This window comes from Apium graveolens, chromosome 7 (genome assembly GCF_009905375.1).
Source record: "Apium graveolens cultivar Ventura chromosome 7, ASM990537v1, whole genome shotgun sequence".
In the NCBI taxonomy this organism is placed as follows: Eukaryota; Viridiplantae; Streptophyta; class Magnoliopsida; order Apiales; family Apiaceae; genus Apium; species Apium graveolens.
In genome coordinates this window covers 208,210,902-208,231,711 of record NC_133653.1, presented here as the reverse complement: position 1 = coordinate 208,231,711, position 20,810 = coordinate 208,210,902, and the positions used below count along the sequence as shown (strand labels likewise).

The following is a 20,810-nucleotide window of genomic DNA, read 5'->3' as shown; positions in this document are numbered from 1 at the left end:
GAAGTTGAATCTAGACTTGGATGCGGCTGGAAAGAAGAGGATGCTTCAATTGAATGAACTCGACAAGTTTCGATTTCAAGCTTATGAGAACAACAAAATGTATAAGGAGAAAGTCAAGAGGTGGCATGATCGGGGTTTAGTACTCAAATCATTTGTGCCGGGGCAACAACTTCTTTTGTTCAAATCTCGTCTCCGTATTTTTCCTGGAAAGTTGAAGTCAAGATGGTCAGGGCCGTTTATTGTCAAAACTGTGTTTCCACATGGAGCGGTGAAAATTTTTGAGAATGATCTGGGCCAAGCATTCAAGGTAAATGGTCAGAGGTTGAAGCATTATTATGGTGACACGACAAACTGTGAGGTGGTTAGTGTCGTTTTATTGTCCATTTGATCTCGAGATTCTACGTTGAGCTAGCGACGTAAAACAAGCGCTTCTTGGGAGGCAAGCCAAGTATGTTGTACATCAGTAGGTAGAGGAAACAAGAAGGAAGGAGAAAAACACAAAAAAAATCAGAAAAAGAAAAAATTCAGGACCAACTATAGAAGTTGGGCGCGGCCGCGCTGATCAAGCGCGCGGCCACGCCGTTTTTCCAGTAACCAAGCGCGCCCGCGCTGGTTTTCCGGAGAGTGAGCGCGCCCGCGCTGTCCTAGCGCGCTCCCGCGCTGGGTCTCTGTTCGAAAAAAATAAAAAAATAAATCAGCAATTTTAAGAGAAAATCGGGATTTTTAATCAAAAATCAAATCCAAACCGATTTTTACTCTTCCACATCCCATAATTCCCTCTCCAAATCAAACCCATTATTTCCATGATTCCCATAATCAATTTTCACTTCTATTCCTTATCAAATTCACACCTCTCCACCTATAAAAAACATACACTTATAGACAACTTCTCAACCACATCACAAATTCTCAAACACAAATCTCTCTCAAACACTTAAATTTTTATTCTCTCTTCTTAAATCCCAATGGCACCCAAGAGATAAAGAACACAAGTTGGCAGTAGCACCACTGATTCTTCATCTACGGGTGGTGTGAGGCCCAAGTTTTCTATTCCCGAGGCTGAGGAGGAGTACACGAGGCTTCTCTCGAAGCCTATTGCTAAGGAGCGAGGTTTTCTGCCATCAGGGAAGGATGGCAAGCTGTTAGAAATGATTCTCGAGATGGGTTGGGTTTCTTTTTGTGAGGCGCCCGCTGCTGTGCCCATGAGTGTTGTGCGGGGATTCTATGGTAACACCAAGGCGGAGAAGAATGGCTTCACGGTGGTGAGGGGGAGGACTGTAGAGTACATTGCTGATGCTATTAGGACGGTGATTGAGCAGCCCGCGAGGAAGGTGGGTCAGGACACGTGGAACGATAAGACTCCGGAGGACTTTGATTTGGATCTCATCATTGCTACTCTCTGTAAGCCTGAGACTCACTGGAAGTTCAAGAGGGGCACTACTGATTACTCCACGTTCCATGCGTCGTGCATGAACCGGTTTGCAAGGGCCTGGAACTCGTTTATTTATGCTAACATCATGCCATCTTCGCATGTGCATGAGATTACTGTGGAGTGTGCTCGTCTGTTATGGCCGATTCTGCAGGGTGATTACATTGATTTGGGGATGGTGATATATCAGGGGATTCTGAGATTTTTGAGAGGAGGTACTATAGGTGCTATTCCGTATGCATCCGTTGTAACAAAGTTGTGCGTGGAAGTTGGTGTTCATTCACCCACACATGAGTAGCTTCAGCTTTCCAGCGCTCCCATCGACAGTTCTACAGCGTTGAGCATGCAGGATTGGTGTGGAGGGAAGCCCGATCATAAGGGTTTGGATATTCGTATGATCATCTGCTAGGTAGTAGGCCTATGGAGGCAGCTATTGCGGGAGGTTCTCAGCATGCCCGTCGAGTAGCTTGGAGAGCTCTGTTAGGAGAGGAGGCTGGACCGTTAGGATCGCAGCAACAACAAGAGGCAGCAGAGGTTGGAGCTGGGTTTGAGTTCGACGCAGTATAGGTGTCTCACGAGGAGGATGAATGCGATGTACGACATCCATAGTCGATTTGCACATGATCTCACCCAGGCACTTGGGACAGCTTTTAGAGCCACCGGAGTTGACATCCAGTGGCCAGTTTTTGGTGAGGATTCCATGTATCCACCTCCAGACATGCCTGACACTCCACCCATTGAGGGTGATGATTCTGATTCGCAGTAGGTATGCTTGAATTCCTTACTATTATCTTCACTGAGGACAGTGAATATTTTAAGTTTGGGGGTAGTAGTTGAAGGAATATAGTTTTGTGTGAGTTTCATGTAGTTGCATATTTCATGATAGTTTAGTTTATATAGTTGCATATTTTGCCATGTAGTTTTTTTTGGTAGTTTTATGATATTTTGTTCATGTAGTTTCATGCATTTGCATTATAACATGATTCCTTAGATGATTTTTCTGATTGATTTGTGATGTTGATGTTAGTGTAGTGATGTCATATTTAGTGATGTTGAGTCTTATTGGATTGATTTGCATGCTAGAGATAATTGTATTTCACTAAGTCTTATAGGTTGCTAGAGTGCTAGATCATGATCATGGTTTATTTTTTTGTTGAGGATTAATCGCTTATTTATATTTAGAATTTATGATATTCTCTTAATAATAAAAGACATGGATATTTCAAAATTAGAGAGAATTGGATTTCATTGCTAGTTGTGTAGCTAGGTGTCAAATGGCTAGTAGCCGGCTCATATTTATATGAGTAGTCTAGGATTGAATGAGATGGAGCGAAATGCACTCATTTAGAAATTCGTTGTTAAAGAAGAAAAAAAAAAGAAAAAAAGGGAAAAAAAGAAAGAATAAGTGTTATGTATAATTGATCACGAGTGGGCTCTTTAGTACTCGGGTTAGTAAGTTCTTAGGGGACTTTGTGCCTAGTGACCTAAGGCTTTTATAGTCTGGGATTCATTAACCTAACGCTTGCTATATGGGTACTATTGTATAAGTCTTTTGTGGACCTCACTCATTGCACGGTCAAATAAGCATATGTGTGTTTTATTGTGAATAAAATCATGAATCCATATAATACTCTGATATAAGAATTGAAGTGTTATAAGTTATTTTGAGTCTAGCTATTATTCTGTTTATAAACTTGCGATTATCTTGGTAAGAAGTGAGTCATGATTATTGATCTAGTTGTGATAGTATATCTGTAAGCAGTTGCACACACGCACGTCTCTAGTTTGTAATTTGATTTGTGAGGTTTGACTGATCTTTATACGAATAACTGCATTTGCTGAGGTATTGCTTGTTGATTGGTTTAGTTATTCTATGGGGATTGTTGCATTCATATTAATTGCATTCATGCATTTTTATTTCTTGTTCTTTGAGTCTGTTTATGCTTGAGGACAAGCATCGATTCAAGTTTAGGAATATGTTGAGTGGAATTTATGAGACTTTATTATGCTCTAATAAGCTTTGAATTGATGCATTTGTACTCAAGTTGTTAAGTGTTTTAACGTGTTTTCCAGTGTTTTTGCATTTCAGGAATTATCTAGGTAATCAGGTGAATTAGCATTATTTTGGTGCTAATTTGGTGTCAAGGTGGTGTTGGAATAAAAGCTCGTTGAAAGCCGGCTCGAAGCTGCAAGAAAAATGAGGAAAATAAATTATGGCAGAAGCCTAGCGCGCCCGCGCTGATCAAGCGCGCGACCACGCCCGAAGTACAGAAAGCCAGCGCGCCCGCGCTGATCAAGCGCCCAGTCGCGCCAGGTCGTGTTTCAGTATTCCTGTTTTGAATAGAAGACTAATTTTCTGGGGTTCTATGCGGATCAGGGCTACTATATAGACATCTCTAGGCCGTTTTTAATAATATATCAAGCTATATCAAGCCAGAGACATATCAAGGAGAGCCGTAAGAAGACCGTTTTAGCACGATTCAATGAAGACGAAGAAGATCTTGTTTTTACTTGTGAATCTTTGTTTTAAGTTGTATTTGGATGCTAGTTTTCTTACTTGTAAACCTTAATCTTGTTTTGTACTTGGTTTTATTTATTCGTTATAAAGACTACGTTTGTTATATCATGCTTTCATCGGAACCCACGTTGATGATGAGTCCGATTATGGGCTAATCGTTATCGTGAGGTTCTAGCGGATTTATTTATGGATTTCTTTAGTTAAATTGTTTGATGCCTTAGTATGTGGTGATTGTATGATATCCTAGTATTGGTTGTGCGTATTCATTTTATGAGCGTCGCGAACTTATAAGATAGTATGTTAATTCTTCATGAAGCGACGGTGAATTTAAGGATTTAGAACTTACCATGCTAGCATAGGTTAATGTATTTGTTATGCATGATTCGTAGATAATTTTAACCGTCTTACTTGCCCTATGTAATCAAGATAGATAACTTGTTCTTGAACCGTTATGTTGTCAAATTCTATAGACATATAGGGTCTCAATATAATTGGTGTCTATTCAGCTTCTATCTCTTTTGTGGATGTCTGGTAGTATGGTACTCGTGCAATAAAAGTTGGCGTTTATCAGTTTCGTGTTGTCTGATTAGTGTCATCACCATTGCATGCTAAGGTTAAGAACAATAAGGCTATGGAATAAAGTATTTAATGAAGTTAGAATCCCATGTTTGTCATATATATTATTCAGTCAATATTAATCTCATAGTTATAATTGATAGTTAATTCTTAGTTATAAACAACCTCAATTTGTTATCGTCTTAACATCGAATAATAACCATACATTGTTGCTTAAGTGCGTGAATTAATTAGTTAACTAATACAGTCTCTGTGGGAATGAACTATAAAAAGATTCTATACTACTTGTGAACTCGTATACTTGCATATATTATTAGCGCGTGTTTAGCGACTAACAAGTTTTTGGTCTACCACCTGACAGATGATCATATGAATAACCAAGCCCCTTAGGATCGGGCTTGCCACCATACCACTCAGTCATGTTCAACATCGTAGAACTGTCGATATGAGCACTGAGAAGCTGTAGCTGCTCATGTGTGGGCCAATGAACACCAACTGCCACGCACAACTTTGTCACACCGGACGCATAGGGTATAGAACCCGTAGTACCTCCTCGCAAAAATCTCAAAATCCCCTGATAAATAACCATCCCCAAATCAATATAATCGCCCTGAAGAATACCCCAAAACAGACGAGCACGCTCCACCGCAATCTCATGCACATGAGAAGATGGCATGATGTTAGAACAGATAAAAGAATTTCAAGCCCGTGCAAACCTGTGCATGCACGACGCAAGGAACGTGGAGTAATCAGTTGTGCCCCTCTTGAACTTCCAGTGAGTCTAAGGCACACACAGAGTAGCAACAATCAGATCCAAGTTGAAGTCCTCCGGAGCCTTATCGTTCCAAGTGTCCTGACCGGGCTTCCTCGCAGGCTGCTCAATCACCCTCCTTATTGCATCAGCACTATACTCCACAGTCATCCCCTAACCACCGTAAAGCCATTCTTCCCCGCCTTCGCATTAGCTTAGAACTCTCGGACAACACTCATGGGCACAACAACGGGAGCCTCACAAAAAGGAACCCAGCCCATCTCCAGAATCATCTCCAACAACTTACCATCCTTCCCTTATGGCAGAAAACCTCACTCCTTTGCTATAGGCTTTGAGAGAAGCCTTGCGTACTCCTCTTTGGCCTCTGGAGTTGAAAACCTCGACCTCACACCATTCACAGATGAAGAATCGGTGGTGCTGCTGCCTACTTGAGTTCTTTGTCTCTTAGGTGCCATTGGGATTGAATAAGAGAGAATAAAAGATAGTGTTTGAGAGAGATTTGTGTTTGAGAATTTGTGAAGTGGTAGAGAAGTTTGTGAATAAGTGTATGTATATATAGGTGGTGAGAATAGAATTAGATATGGAATAGAAGTGGGAATTGATTATGGGAATCATGGGAGTAATGGGTTTGATTTGGAGAGGGAAATTCGGGACGTGGAAGAGTAAAATTCGGCTAGATCAGCGCGGGCGCACTTGGCTTCTGAAGTTGACCCTGCATTTTTTTCTTTTTCTGATTTTTTTGTGTTTTTCTCCTTTCTTCTTGCTTCCTCACCTACTAATGTACAACAAACTTGGGTTGCCTCCCAAGAAGCGCTTGTTTTACGTCGTTAGCTTGACGTAGAATCTTGAGATCAAACAGACAATAAAACGGCACTAACCACCTTGCGGTTTGCCGTGTCACCATAATAATGCTTCAACCCCTGACCATTTACCTTGAATACTTGACCCGGATCATTCTCAAAAATTTCCACCGCTCCATGTGAAAATATAGTTTTGATTATGAAGGGCCCTGACCACGTTGACTTCAACTTCCTAGAAAATAAACGAAGATGAGAGTTAAACAAAAGAACTTGTTGTCCCGACACAAATGATTTGAGCACTAGACCCCTATCATGCCACATCTTGACTTTCTCCTTATATATTTTGTTGTTCTCATAAGCTTGAAGTTGAAACTCGTCGAGTTCATTCAATTGAAGCATCCTCTTCTTTCCAGCTACATCCAAGTTCAGATTCAATTTCTTCAAAGCCCAATACGCCTTATGCTCGAGCTCCACAGGCAAATGACACCCCTTACCATAAACCAACTGGAATGGTGACATTCCCAATGGAGTCTTGTATGCTGTTCTAAACGCCCAAACAGCTTCATCAAGCTTTAAAGACCAATCTTTCCTTTATGGACACATAACTTTCTCTATAATGCGCTTAATCTCTCTATTAGACACCTCAGCTTGACCATTTGTCTGAGGATGATAAGCCGTAGCAATGCGATGATTCACATTATACCTTTGCATTATAGTAGTGAATTTGCGATTGCAAAAATGCGACCCCTCATCACTGATTATGACTCTTGGAGTTCCAAACCTTGTAAATATCTGCTTGTGAAGAAAATTAAGCACCACTTTTGCATCGTTCGTTGGCAACGCCTTAACTTCAACCCATTTCGACACATAATCGACCGCCAACAAGATGTACTGATTGTTACAAGATGAGACAAATGTCCCCATGAAGTCAATTCCCCAAACATCGAAGAATTCAACCTCGAGAAGCACATTAAGAGGCATATCATCCCTGTTAGACATATTACCCACATGTTAACATTGATCATATTTCAAAATGAATTGATGAGCATCTTTAAACAAGGTTGGCCAAAAGAAACCTGCTTGAAGAATACGAGCTGTTATCTTTTCACCACCATAGTATTCTCCATAAGCCGTTGAGTGGCAATCTCGCTAGATCCCCCCCCCCTCGGTTTCGCTGTAAGGAATACATCTCCTGATGATTTGGTCAGCTCCTTGTCAAAAAAGAAATGGCACATCCCACATATACCACTTCACTTCATGTAGAAACTTCTTTCTTTGAGCATATGATAAGTCGGGAGGCATGATATTACTCACAAGGTAGTTTACAATGTCTGCAAACCACGGTTCTTCCTCTTGCACTCAAAACATCTGCTCATCGGGAAAAGACTCATTTATCAATCTCTTGTCCAGTGAAGTAGCATTAGGGTTTTCTAAACGAGATAGATGATCAGAGACTTGATTTTCAGTCCCCTTTCTGTCCTTGATCTCTAATTTAATTTCTTGAAGTAAAAGAACCCATCTGATCAATCTTGGCTTCGAGTCCTTCTTCGAGACAAGATAACGAATTGCAGCGTAATCAGTGAAAACTGCCACTTTAGTCCCAAGTAGATAAGATCGAAATTTCTCAAAACCGTAGACAATAGCCAAAAGTTCTTTCTCCGTAGTAGTATAATTCAGTTGAGCACCATTCAAGGTCTTAATAGCATAGTAGACCACATAAAATATGTTGTTCTTTCTCTGCCCAAGAGCTGCTCCAACTGCATAGTCACTTGCATCGTACATCATCTCAAAAGGTTCATTCCAGTCAGGTGCAGTTATGACAGGTGCTGTGATTATACTCTTTTTCAGTGTCTCAAAAGCAGCAAGGCACTCGCCATCAAACTTGAAAGGGACATCTTTCTCTAGCAAACTGCACAATGGTTTCGAAATCTTAGAGAAGTCCTCGATGAAACGCCTATAGAAACCACCCGCATGACCAAGAAAACTGCGAATTTCCTTAACAGAAATTGGTGGAGGAAGATTTTCAATGACCCCCACCTTGGCTTTGTCCACCTCAAGACCTTTACTAGAGACCTTGTGCCCAAGAATAATGCCCTGTCGCACCATAAAGTGACATTTCTCCCAATTGAGAACCAAATTGGTCTCTACACACCTCTTGAGAACATCGCCAAGATTCTGCAAGCATTCATCTAAAGAATTGCCAAATACAGAGAAGTCGTCCATGAACACCTCCACATTCTGGCCAATCATATCAGAAAAGATGGCCATCATACATCTCTGAAATGTGGCTGGTGCACCACAAAGACCAAAAGAAACTTGTCTGAAGACAAAAGTACTAAATGGACAAGTGAAGGTTATCTTTTCCTCATCTTCTGGAGGATACAAATCTGATTATAGCCCGAATAGCCATCCATAAGACAGTAGTACTCGTGACCAGCCAATCTGTCGAGCATCTGGTCAATGAAAGGCAGAGGGAAGTGATTTTTCCTAGTGGACTTGTTCAGAAACCTGCAGTCCATACAAACTCTCCACCCCGTGACTATTTGAGTAGGAATGAGCTCATTCTTCTCATTAGCCATCACTATGATACCTCCTTTCCTCGGAACACACTACAGAAATGGGATAGATAATACCTGCATCCAGCCACTTAAGAATTTCCTTCTTCACTACTTCCTTCATGATTGGATTAAGTCTTATTTGCTGCTCAAACGTGGGCTTGCTACCTTACTCTTGCAGAATTTTATGCATGCAATAAGAAGGGTTGATTCCCTTAATATCTACTATGGTCTATCTGATTGCCGATTTGAACTCTCTTAGAATCCTCAAGAGCTTCTCCTCATCGCTACCTGAAAGGTCAGATGCAATAATAACAGGAAAAGTAGATGCATCACCTAAAAATGCATACCTCAAATATTAAGGTAAAGGCTTAAGCTCAAGAGTAGGAGCTTTCTCAATAGATGGCTTGAGGCGCTTAGGAGCTTTGTTCAATTTCTCCATGCCAAGAGATTCAAAAGGCATATCAATCTTCCTCTTCTAAGGAGAAGCATTCAGATATTGCAATTGCTCTTCACCTTCGTCATCTTCACTATCTGAATTCCCCAACAATGCCTTCTCTAAGGCATCAGACCTTAGCAATTGATCAAGTTCTGAAGTAACCGCAGAATCAACCAACTCCACCTTTAAGCACTTCTCATTTTCCGTAGGAAATTTCATAACATTGAACACATTAAAAGTTATATCCTGATCCAACACTCACATTATAAGCTCACCCTTCTGCACATCTATCAAGATTCAGCCAGTAGCCAAGAAAGGTCTTCCCAATATTATGGGAATCTACTTATCCTCCTCGAAATCAAGAATTATGAAATTAGCAGGGAAGATGAGTTTATCAACCTTGACCAAGACATCCTCCACAATACTTCGAGGATATGTAATAGAATGATCGGCCAACTACAAAGTCATATAAGTCGGTTTTGGATCAAGCAAGTTCAACTTCTTGAAGATTGACAAAGGCATCAGATTGATGCTAGCTCCCAAGTCACATAAGCATATGTCAAAAGACACTTTTCCAATAGTACACGGAATAGTGAAGCTTCCAAGATCTTTTATCTTTGGAGGTAACTTCTATTGCAGCACAGCACTGCATTCCTCCGTGAGAGCGACAGTCTCTAAATCATCTAGCTTCACTTTCCGAGAGAGAATACCTTTATAAACTTTGCGTAACTAGGCATCTGCTCAAGAGCCTCACCGAAAGGTATGTTGATATGAAGTTTCTTGAACACCTCCAGAAACTTCTCAAATTGCTTATCCAGCTTTTTCTTCTGCAGCCGCTTAGGAAAAGGCGGTGGAGGATAGATATTTTTCTCCTTTGTATTACCCTCAGGAGGAGTGTACTTAACAGTAGTCTTCCTTGGTTCCACTTCTGCTTCCTGCTGCTCTACTTCGTCTTCAGCCCCAGTTTCTTCATTCAAAACTTGAGTTTGTTCGGTATTCGCAACCTTCCCAGACCTCAAAGTGATTGCCTTCACCTGCTCTTTAGCTTCCCTCTTTCCTGGTACTTCAGTGTCACTAGGTAGTGTACCCGGTTGACGATTTAACAGGGCATTGGCAATTTTTCCAATTTGATTTTCCATGGTCTAGATGGAAACATCTTGGCTTTTTCACATAAGCTTCAACTCCTCTAATTCATATTTTTCATTAGTTTGTTGCAGCTGAAGTTGCTGTCTTGGAGTATATTGCGGTTGCTGAAAACCAGGGGGTTGTATTACTTAGCTGGGTATTGCTGATAAGGTTGTTGTACCGTATTTTGAGCGTTGCTCCAGCTGAAGTTAGGGTGATTGCGGTTGTTAGGATGATAGGTAGCTGGCACAGGTTGTTGCGATTGCTGAAAGTTGCTCACAAACTGAGCTGATTCACTAGAAATAGCACACTGATCAGTCTCATGGGCACCAGGACAAAGCTCGCAGACACTAGAGATTTGATTAACTCCATAATTAGTCAAAGTGTCCACCTTCATCGTCAAAGCCTTAAGTTGGGCAGCTATAGCAGTTGCTGCATCCAACTCCAGAATTCCTGCTACTTTTCTCTGAGTCAGTCTCTAGGAAGGATTCTGGTATTCATTAGCAACCATTAGTTCAATTAATTCATAAGCTTCATTGTAGCTCTTAACCCACAAGCCTCCTCCTGATGCTGCATCGAGCATGGGTCTAGAAGTAGTACCCAATCCATTGTAGAAATAGTTTATAATCATCCAATCAGGCATGCCATGGTGTGGGCACTTCCTTAGAATCTCCTTATATCGATCTCATGCCTCACACGGAGATTCTCCAGTTTGCTGAGCAAACTGAGTAAGAGCATTCCTAATTGCAACAGTCTTCTCCATAGGGAAGAATTTAATGGGAAACTTTTGAGCAAGATCTTCCCAAGTAATGATAGACTCAGGTGGTAGAGAATGTAACCATCACTTTGCTTTATCCCTCAGAGAGAATGGGAAGAGTCACAGCTTGATAGCATCTTCAGTCACACCATTGAACTTGAAAGTGTCACAGATCTCGATAAAATACTTGATGTGCATGTTGGGGTCTTCTGTAGGGAACCCCCAAACTGAACTGAGTTCTGTATCATCTGGATCGTGCTTGACTTGATCTCAAAAGTTTTAGCCGAGATGGTTGGCCTGATGATGCTTGACTGAATATCATTGATCTTAGGCTAAGAATAGTCCATCAAAGCCTTAGGAATTTCTGCTTGATCTCCCATCACTACTAAAACTGGTTCTTCGATTTTCTTTTCTTCTTCTACCTTCTCTTCGTCCTCAACAACTTCCCTTCGAACCACTACAGCTTCTTCCTCGGCTTGATCCAGAGTTCTCTTACGAGCCCGCGAACGCGTATGCATACATGCTCGCTAGAGTACCTAAAATAAGGCAAGGAAACAGATAAGTAACAATGTCCGAGTCAATGAACTTTAACGACCACTGATGACAAACACATAAACTAAAAATTAACTCCGAGTCCTCGACAACGGCGCCAAAAACTTGTTAGTCGCTAAACACGCGCTAAAATACACTCAAGTATACGCGTTCGCAAGTAGTATAAGATTTAGATCAAATTCGTTCCCACAGAGACTCTTTGGTTAATTTAAAAATATGTACCTATGCAACAATGATATGGTTATTATCCACTGCTAAGACGATTAATAATTTGAGATTGTTTATAACTAAGAATTAAACTAACAATTATAACTAAGAGAATAAGAATTATTGAATTAATATATATGACAAACATGGGATTCTAACTTCATTAGATACTTCATTCAATAGCCTTTTCGTTTTTAGCCTTAGCATGTAATGGTGATGACACTAATCAGATAACACGAAACTGCTAAACGCCAACTTTTGTTGCATGAATAACATACTGTCAGACATCCACAAAAGAGATAGAAGCTAAACAGATACCAATTATATTGAGACCATATACGTCTATAGAATTTGACAACATAATGGTTTAATGCACAAGTTATCTATCATGATTACATAGGTCAAGTAAGATGGTTAAAATTACCTCCGAATCATGCATTACAATAACACATGAACCTATGCTAGCATGGCAAGTTCTAAATCCTTAAATGCACTGTCACTTCATTAAAAATTAACACGCTATCTTATAAGTTCGCGACGCTCATAAGACGAATAAGCACAACCAAAACTAGGTTATCATACAATCACCACACACTAAGGAATCGAAACAATTCAGCTAAAGAAATACATAAATAAATCCGTTAGATATCCACGATAACGATTAACCCATAATCGGACTCATCATCAACGTGGGTTTTGATGAAAGCAAGGTATAATAAACGTAGTCTTTATAAATGAATAATAAACAAAGTATAAAACAAGAGTATAGGTTCAAGAATAAGAAAACTAGCATCCAACGTTACAACTTAAACAAAGAATCATAATCTAAAACTAGATCTTCTACGCCTTGGTTGAATTGTCCTAAAACGGTCTTCTTATGCCTTCTTCTTGTGCTCTCGTATGTCTCTTCCTAAAAAATGAGCTTAATTATGTATATATAGCAGCCCTATGCAGAGTAGAAGTCTTCTGGATCAAAATCCCAATAGAATCAGAATTATTTTTCTCGACCGGGCACGACCGCGCGCTTGACCAGCGCAGGCGCGCTGAGCTTCTGGACTTTGTGCGCGGGTGTAATAACCCCAAAAATTTTGGACTTTTTGTAACCCTTATGAATAGTGATTTTGCTGATTATGCTGATTAAGGAAAATTTTCATGCCACACTATATAGGAGTACTGTTATAGAAATTCTAAGATCTTATTAGTACTTTATATGGGATATAAGTGTATGTAAAGATCGTCAGAATCCAAATTCGAACACTTTGATTTTTCCCGAAAATCCACCAGATACCGAAAGAATTGAGTATAAGGTAAGATGATTAAAAGGATTTAATATCTAGGATTTTAAGAGAGGATCATAAAAGGAATATAAAATATTGAGAAAGGTTTAGGGGAACCCAAGTAATAAGATCCCGGATATGATCTCTCGAACGATCACCGAGAACAAGAGTGAAGCAAACCGTAAAACAAATAAGCGACCAAGGATCAAGATTATATAAGTAACCAAAGGATTAACCAAATAATTAAGCAATAACTAAAGAGATTAGAGGATGATGACATCATCAACCATAAGGGAAGGACATGTGGCAAAGGAATGATGCAAGCAATGACATGTGTGAGTGATGTCATCACTTTATCAAGATATTTGTTCAAAAATCTCCTCCACCAAGTATTTCTTTCTCATTTCCCAAGGAAAAACAAGCAAGCAAAAGCTCTCCCCCATTTCTTTCTTCTTCCATTCGGCCTTTTCAAGAAATGAAGAAATAGATTTTCAAAACTCAAGTTCTAGGCCATGGAAAATTACAAGTTTATTTCCTTGGATCCTATATTTCATAACTTAGTTATACCATGAGTTTAAGATCAAGATTCCATGGTTTGCTTAGCTAATCCACTCATCAAAGATGAGGATGAATAGTAGTGAATAGTAACTTACTTTGATTTTCTTACTATTACTCGAATAAGGTTTATTCGATAGCTTTATTTTATTTAATGAATATTAGTTTGAATATTCATTCGAGGACTTATGACTCGGTTTATTTTATTTAATGAATATTAGTTTGAATATTCATTCGAGGACTTATGACTCGGTTTATTTTATTTAATGAATATTAGTTTAAATATTCATTCGAGGACTTATGACTCGGTTTATTTTATTTAATGAATATTAATTTGAATATTCATTCGAGGACTTATGACTCTGCTTATTTATTTAATGAATATTAGTTTGAATATTCATTCGAGGACTTATGACTCGGTTTATTTTATTTAATGAATATTACTTTGAATATTCATTCGAGGACTTATGACTCCGCTTATTTATTTAATGAATATTAGTTTGAATATTCATTCGAGGACTTATGACTCGGTTTATTTTATTTAATGAATATTAGTTGAATATTCATTCGAGAACTTATGACTCCGTTTATTTTATTTAATGAATATTATTTTGAATATTCATTTGAGGACTTATGACTCCGCTTATTTATTAAATAATATTCTTTATTTTATTAAAGAATAATGTTTCGATAATCAAACTTATTTTCGATTATTCAAATAAAGATAGTACTTTCGTATAAGTATATCTTTGGTTATTTAATATTCATTTCAAGTATGAGTTGTAAAACTTCTACTTCAAATTATTTATATAGAGATTATCCTTATGGGAATATTATTTAAATAATAATATTCATATATTTTCTAATATATCGGGACTGATTTATTTCATTAAATCAGCATTACTCCAAACATTCTTAAAAATGTTTTCGAGTCTTCAAAATGATTTTTAAAATTTAGAGCGGATCCCAAAACTCATTTATATATTTAAGATCTTCCTTTCGAAGGGGATTTAAATACTCACTCAAAACCTGAGGGATCCGGCTCAGTGGTGTATTTTACATTCACAACGAGGTTGCTGTTTTGAGAAACATCTTGATTACTTGCCCATCGTTCGGGAAGTAAGTTCATCTATTTGAGTCGACATAAGCAACATGGGCTCAGTGGGCGTCCATGAAAGTGTAAGTGGCTCAGTGGGAGTCCATGAAATGCGTAAGTGGCTGAGTGGCAGTCCAGCATAAGGTCCTATTGCGGCCAGGGTGATGACCAGTGGGGAATTCGTCCATCTACTAGTAGAAAAGGTTACTTATTGGTATCTTTGCCTGATCAGCAAGATATCAGGTTTATGCCAAGGTTAACTCCTTTCCAAATTCATTGGATATTGCAACTCTGTTATAATTTTCATAACAGAGGTTTTCAAGGAGTGTATGAAATGTATAGATATAGGTGTATATATATATATCGGGACTTAATGAAGTACCTCGTAACTTCATTATTTATAATGATATTCAAAGATTGAATCTATTCAAATCTTGTCTTGTAGTCTCATCAGTGTGATGAACTTTTGAAACTGATTATAACTTGAACGGTGGTAATTCAAGTAGTATTTGGAAAAGATATAAGTATATTGGAGTATCTTGTAACTTCATCTTTTACACTTATATCTGGTTAATGATTATCTTATGCATGACAAAGATTTTCACAAAAACGTTGAGACAAGGTTAGATATATGAGATCACCTTGCAACGATATTTTTATACAGTTATAAACTGAAACTCTGTGTATATTAGGCATGGAAGAGGACTTCCAAGATTGTGAAAAGTATATATGTATGTATATACTGAATATTTTGCGAATTGGTCGCGTTAAGATATCAACTTGGTTCATTTCTCCTTGACCAAGACTTTCATGAGTACTATGAGAATGCTCATATATTGTTAATTATTATACATATTATTTCGGTGGGCTTGTTGCTCACCCTTGCTTTTTTCTTTCATCACACAACAACAGATAGAAAAGATGAACAGGACCAAGCTCCCGATTCGCAAGTGGTTAGGAAACGTTCCGCAGTTTCCTGTAGGCGTTGATGCCATTATAGCCGAGGTAGGATCTACCAATAGGCTAGGCTTTCAACTTTTGATGTACCAGACTTATGTATATTTATGAATTGTAATAATGGCAAGGAAATGTAATTTTTTTCAGAAACCCTTTTAAGGTGTAACGGTTTATAATTGTGGAATAAAATGACTTGTGTTATTTTTGGTATTCATCTCTGAGACTATAACTTGTGGTGTGTGTGTGTATATTGTGGGGTCACAGTACGCAGTAGTTGGTTGACTGTTAAGATTAAGTATTGATAAGGGAAATGGAACTCGTGACAACCCGAATCCCCGACCCCGGATTTGGGGGTGTTACAGAAATGGTATCAGAGCTAAGCGTTATAAACCTCAGAGATGATGTGACGTTAAGATAATAAGTTCATTAAGATAATAAGAACTCTTGCCAAGTTCATAGTCGGGCTACCTAACGTAGTACTGACAGTTAAAACCCTTATGGGAACCCTTATAAATATCATGATAGAAGCGTAGTTCGTTATCGTATATGGTAGCGGGACTCCGAACCCTGAGGTTGAGGAGCAACAGCGCGATGATGTTTTATTACTAATTGGAGATCGGATTGTGGATCTGATAGAGCGTCCTAACGCAGGACCGGATGATGTTCATATTGAGGATGTAGCGGTTGAGGATGTTGTCCTAGAAGGGATTGTTGCTGAGGAGGATCCCGTGGAGGATCCTGACAAGAATGAATAAAGGACCACTGAGGAATTGATGACCATGGTTAGGGAAACTACCAGAGGTAGGATTGGACGGTCACTACTGGAGGTTCGTTCAAGTTTGTAAAGATAGTAGCCCCTTTAACGCGGCTTACTCGTAAGACTGAGAAGTTTGAATGGACAGAGAAATGCGAGAACAACTCTTAAGAACTGAAGCAAAGGTTGGTGACGACCCCTATGTTGGCGTTGCCGGATGGAAAAGGAGATATTTTTTTGATTTGTAGTGACGCTTCGCATAAGGAATTAGGGTGCTTCTTATACAGCACAACAAGGTACTCGCGTACGCGTCAAGAAAATTAAGGGAATATAAAATTCGATATCCCCGCCCATGAGCTTGGGCTCGTGGCAATAGTTTTGCCCTAAAGATTGGAGGCACTACTTGTATGGAGAGAAGTGCGAGATTTACATAAGCCATAAGTGCTCTAGTACATTTTCACGCAGAAAGAGCTCAACATGCGCCAAATGAGGTGGTTAGAGCTAATCAAGGATTACGATTATGAGATTCTTTATCATCCAGGGAAAGCCAAAATGGTGGCTAATGCCCTTAGTAGAAAGGAGAAACTCAAGATGATATTATCTCTAAGAGAGTTGATTAGAGATTTTGAGAAAATGGAAATAGAAGTGAACGCAACCGGAGCCGGTACCGAAAAGCTTTTTGAGATTGCAATGCAGTCCGAATTATCGGAAAAGAACATATTGTGCCAGAAAAAGTGATGAATGAAGGCAGAGAGCCAACAATTAGATAAAAGATTAATACCGAGAAAGATGATAAGGGAATAATGAGGTATTCGTACAGAATTTGGGTTCCAAATGTTCAAGAGCTTAAAGATGAGATCTTAGATGAAAGCTAGTTTGAGGAATAAGATTTAGAGCAAACCCTGTACGTGATAGTCAAGGAGGTCGCCATCAAGATAGAAGGAACCCATAACATAATGAAGTGGAAAATAAGGATTTTTAACGTATAAGATAACCCCGATTATGGGAGAAGGTTGGAACATTTCATACTGAGAAAACAGAAGTTGAACAAGATAGGGAGAATTAGGATGGTACTCCTATTGGGCAATTCATGGACCTGCCTAAACAGAACTTAAACTATTATCCCCAACCACCACCTTGAGGAAACAATGCGGTAAGAAATTCTTTCAGGACCTTTAAGTCGCTAAGCTCTTAGAGTTCCAAAGAACAAGCTGACCCAGTCGAGGCAAGAGCCTGGCTAAAGGAAATATAGGAATCATTTGAGATTCTAAATGATGGACGAATCACAAAAGACTGTTTTTGTCACTTACCCTCCTAAGAGAGAGGCCACCCGCTGGTGAAAGGCCAAGGAAGGCACGGAGCAAGAGATTATAATAAACTGATTTAAGTTCAGTCAATTGTTTTCAGGAAAGTACTTCCCAAGGTTATAGAGATAGTGTAAAAGCTTTAGAGCCAGAACAAAGGCAGGAGAGTATGATGAATTATGAATCTAAGTTGTAAAAGTTGTCAAGATTCGTTCTGAGGACACGAATATAGAATGACGGGATGTTTGAAATCAATGCTTATGTTGTGTTGGTTCATGAAATAATGATAAGAGAAAGGAAAATAAAAAGAAACTGAAGTGGAAATGAATATAAAGGCAATAGAGTTTGAGGAATGATAAGGGAGTTGGGTATGAGGAAACCCTAAAGACTCGTAGTAATAGAAATAGAAAAGTATGTAATCGTTAGGATGAGGGTGATTCACCATGAGTTAAATTGATGGTTGAAGGCATAAGAGATACATATATTTTATCCCCTGTAAGTTGGGAGGATTCGAGGAAACCTTGAGATAGTTCGAAGGATAAATAATGAGACGCGGATAGACTGAGGAGACAAGAAAGTAAGAAATTAGGAAAATTGGATGAAGGAAGTGACCTTCAAGAATGTGAAGTGTAAGACCGGTGGCATGATACCCAGAAAGGGAGACGCCAGGTATGAGAGATATCCCAACATTGAGATGATTGTTGAGATAAACAACAAGAGTAAATAAGGAATTATTAAGAAGAAGTTCACGTTGAACATGACCAATATCTTCTAGGACATCCCTGTTGTCATTACCAAATTAGGAAAGAAAAGCGGATAACCGTTGTTATCTTTTGGAGGACATATTGGTTGACCTCATTTTGAATACAGATGTTATTGTAAAATTAGGCATATACTATCGAGGTGGGAATGATTGAATAAGACACCCTCATCAGGGATATATGACTTGATTTATCCATGGAAGGATGCATGTACTTTTTCTAAAGGTGGAATTAAGGATAGAACATCGGTAACTTAAAATGAATCCTAGGGGAATGCATAAAGGTTGGCATTTCACCCTTAATAGGGATAGTATGAGTTTGACAGTATGAATTGGAAAGGATTAAGGTAACAACAACCTTTAAGGATCAGTGGAGAAATTTTTTCAGAAGTATATAGACAATGATTCTGGTATTAGTAAATGGTATTTTGATATGCCCTATATCTAGGGAATACAGGAGGAGCGATTCAAGAATAACCTAAGAGGTTTTACAAGGAAAAAAAAGTAATATTCAAAGTTCTCAAGAATAGAAATTTTGATAAAGGAAATATGACATAATTATAATGATGCCAGGTGGGCATGTGTTGAACCATAAGAAAGTATAGATCGACCCAATGAAGGTCGAGATTTGTGAAAACATGTAGGGCCCAAGATAAGAGACGTCCTAAGTATGATCGAGAGTCAGTTGTGACAATGTTAACCTCTAAAAGACCGAGGCAATAACTTATGGAAAAATGGTGATATATTTTTTTCACCAAAGCGTAAGGAAGAGCATTTTCATGCAAGTAGTGATTGGAAATGAGGTAGAAAATTTAGTTGAAGATCATTTAAAAGACATTGATTGTAAGGAAATTTTACTATCAGGAAAGGCCAAAGAGGTGGCCGACACTTTAAGTGTAAAAGGACAATCATAGGCGCTCGTGCCAGAGGAATATAGTGATAATGGTTGAAGCCGTGAAGGTTTCATTATGGTTTGGAAGATTGACGTTCCTTCTGATGACTGTGCAATATCCAACCGTAATAGTAGTTTGGTAAAGGTTTAATTCGTGTAATCGCCATGAGCGGGCTATCTATCTTAGAAGGTCCTATCTTGAGAATAATCCAGGACCATGTTTCAAAAAGGACTAAACGAACCTTTGAGTTAAGTCTTCTATTGAAGGCATATGATTAGGAATGGTATTAACCTGCTATCGTTGCTTTGATTGAAACTCTTCTGCAATTTTATCTGCTTCATGTCATGAAAGTACGTCAGGATCTGGAGTGTTCTTCATGAATTATGAATGGTGATTATGTTAACTCCTTAGAATAATTTGATATGATAGGTATGGACTCCGTATGGTTAACTATTAAGATCCAAGGAAAACGAATGACTACAGTGGGTCAGCGATGGACCATAGTAATGTAGCAATGATTCTGCGAGTAATGAGTCGATTACAACCGTAAGAGTTGTATTAGAATGGATGTTGAGATTGAGTACCACTAATCGGGTCGTGGTGATGTATAAGTTATCATTGAATAGACTAATTAAGTAGATTATTTACCTATGGAATATTTATTCCTCCTTATCAATAGAGGGTCGTATGACTATACGAGGAAGGTTGCGATGCAAGCATAGAATTCTAGTAACGATGATGTCTAGAATGAGATCCCAGATTCGATTTTCGATGTCGAGGTAGTTTCAAAGGTGATTGTATATAAGCTCGAGGAAGAGCATGGGTCCATAGAATGATGGACGGAATAGCAAAAATATTTAGGCACATGAAATGTGATGCTATAATACTTGATGATGATATATATACATATATGTTTTGTTCTCCTATGACAAACCTCTATAGTTCATAGGAAGATTCCAAGCCAGATATTTTGTGGCAGTATATTTTTTTTCATATATACAATTCTCTTCAATTCGTTCTTTTCTCTTCTTTTCATCTCATGTAAGCTGAGAAGAACAACCCTTCCAGAAGGGGAGGTATTGCCGAATGACTATCTATCTGTGTGATAAAAGCCTAGTAGGATACCACATGTTGTTTAATTGCTTGTCAAGAACTAAAGGCTGGCCACCTTCTGTACTAACTATACAATATAACAAGTGTTCATGATCATAGTGATCTCTCAACAAATTCCTTTACTTCTATATGATGGATCAAGCTTTCGAAGATAGAAGCAGCTAGAAAGGAAGTAGTATCAGTACGGTGGTATTCTGACTATAACACGTTCGTGATACTAAGGTTGACGCAATTATTAAAAGGTTATAGAATGCTAACGAGCAAAATTGTAACCAGTATAGTATTATGTCCGGAAGATAGTAACGATTACGAACTGGAAAAGAATGGGTATTGAGAAGCAAAAGCTATAATGCTAGAAGCTATGATGAGAG

The 20,810-nt window shown here is 38.7% G+C and overlaps 1 non-coding gene across 1 annotated transcript; it reads left to right on the top strand.

Moving 5' to 3' along the window:
• The first annotated feature begins 10,855 nt into the window (after positions 1 to 10,855).
• Positions 10,856 to 10,962, top strand: LOC141676194 (small nucleolar RNA R71). The gene has a single exon (XR_012556798.1). It is a non-coding gene; the product is annotated as a small nucleolar RNA R71 (small nucleolar RNA).
• The last annotated feature ends 9,848 nt before the right edge of the window (positions 10,963 to 20,810 follow it).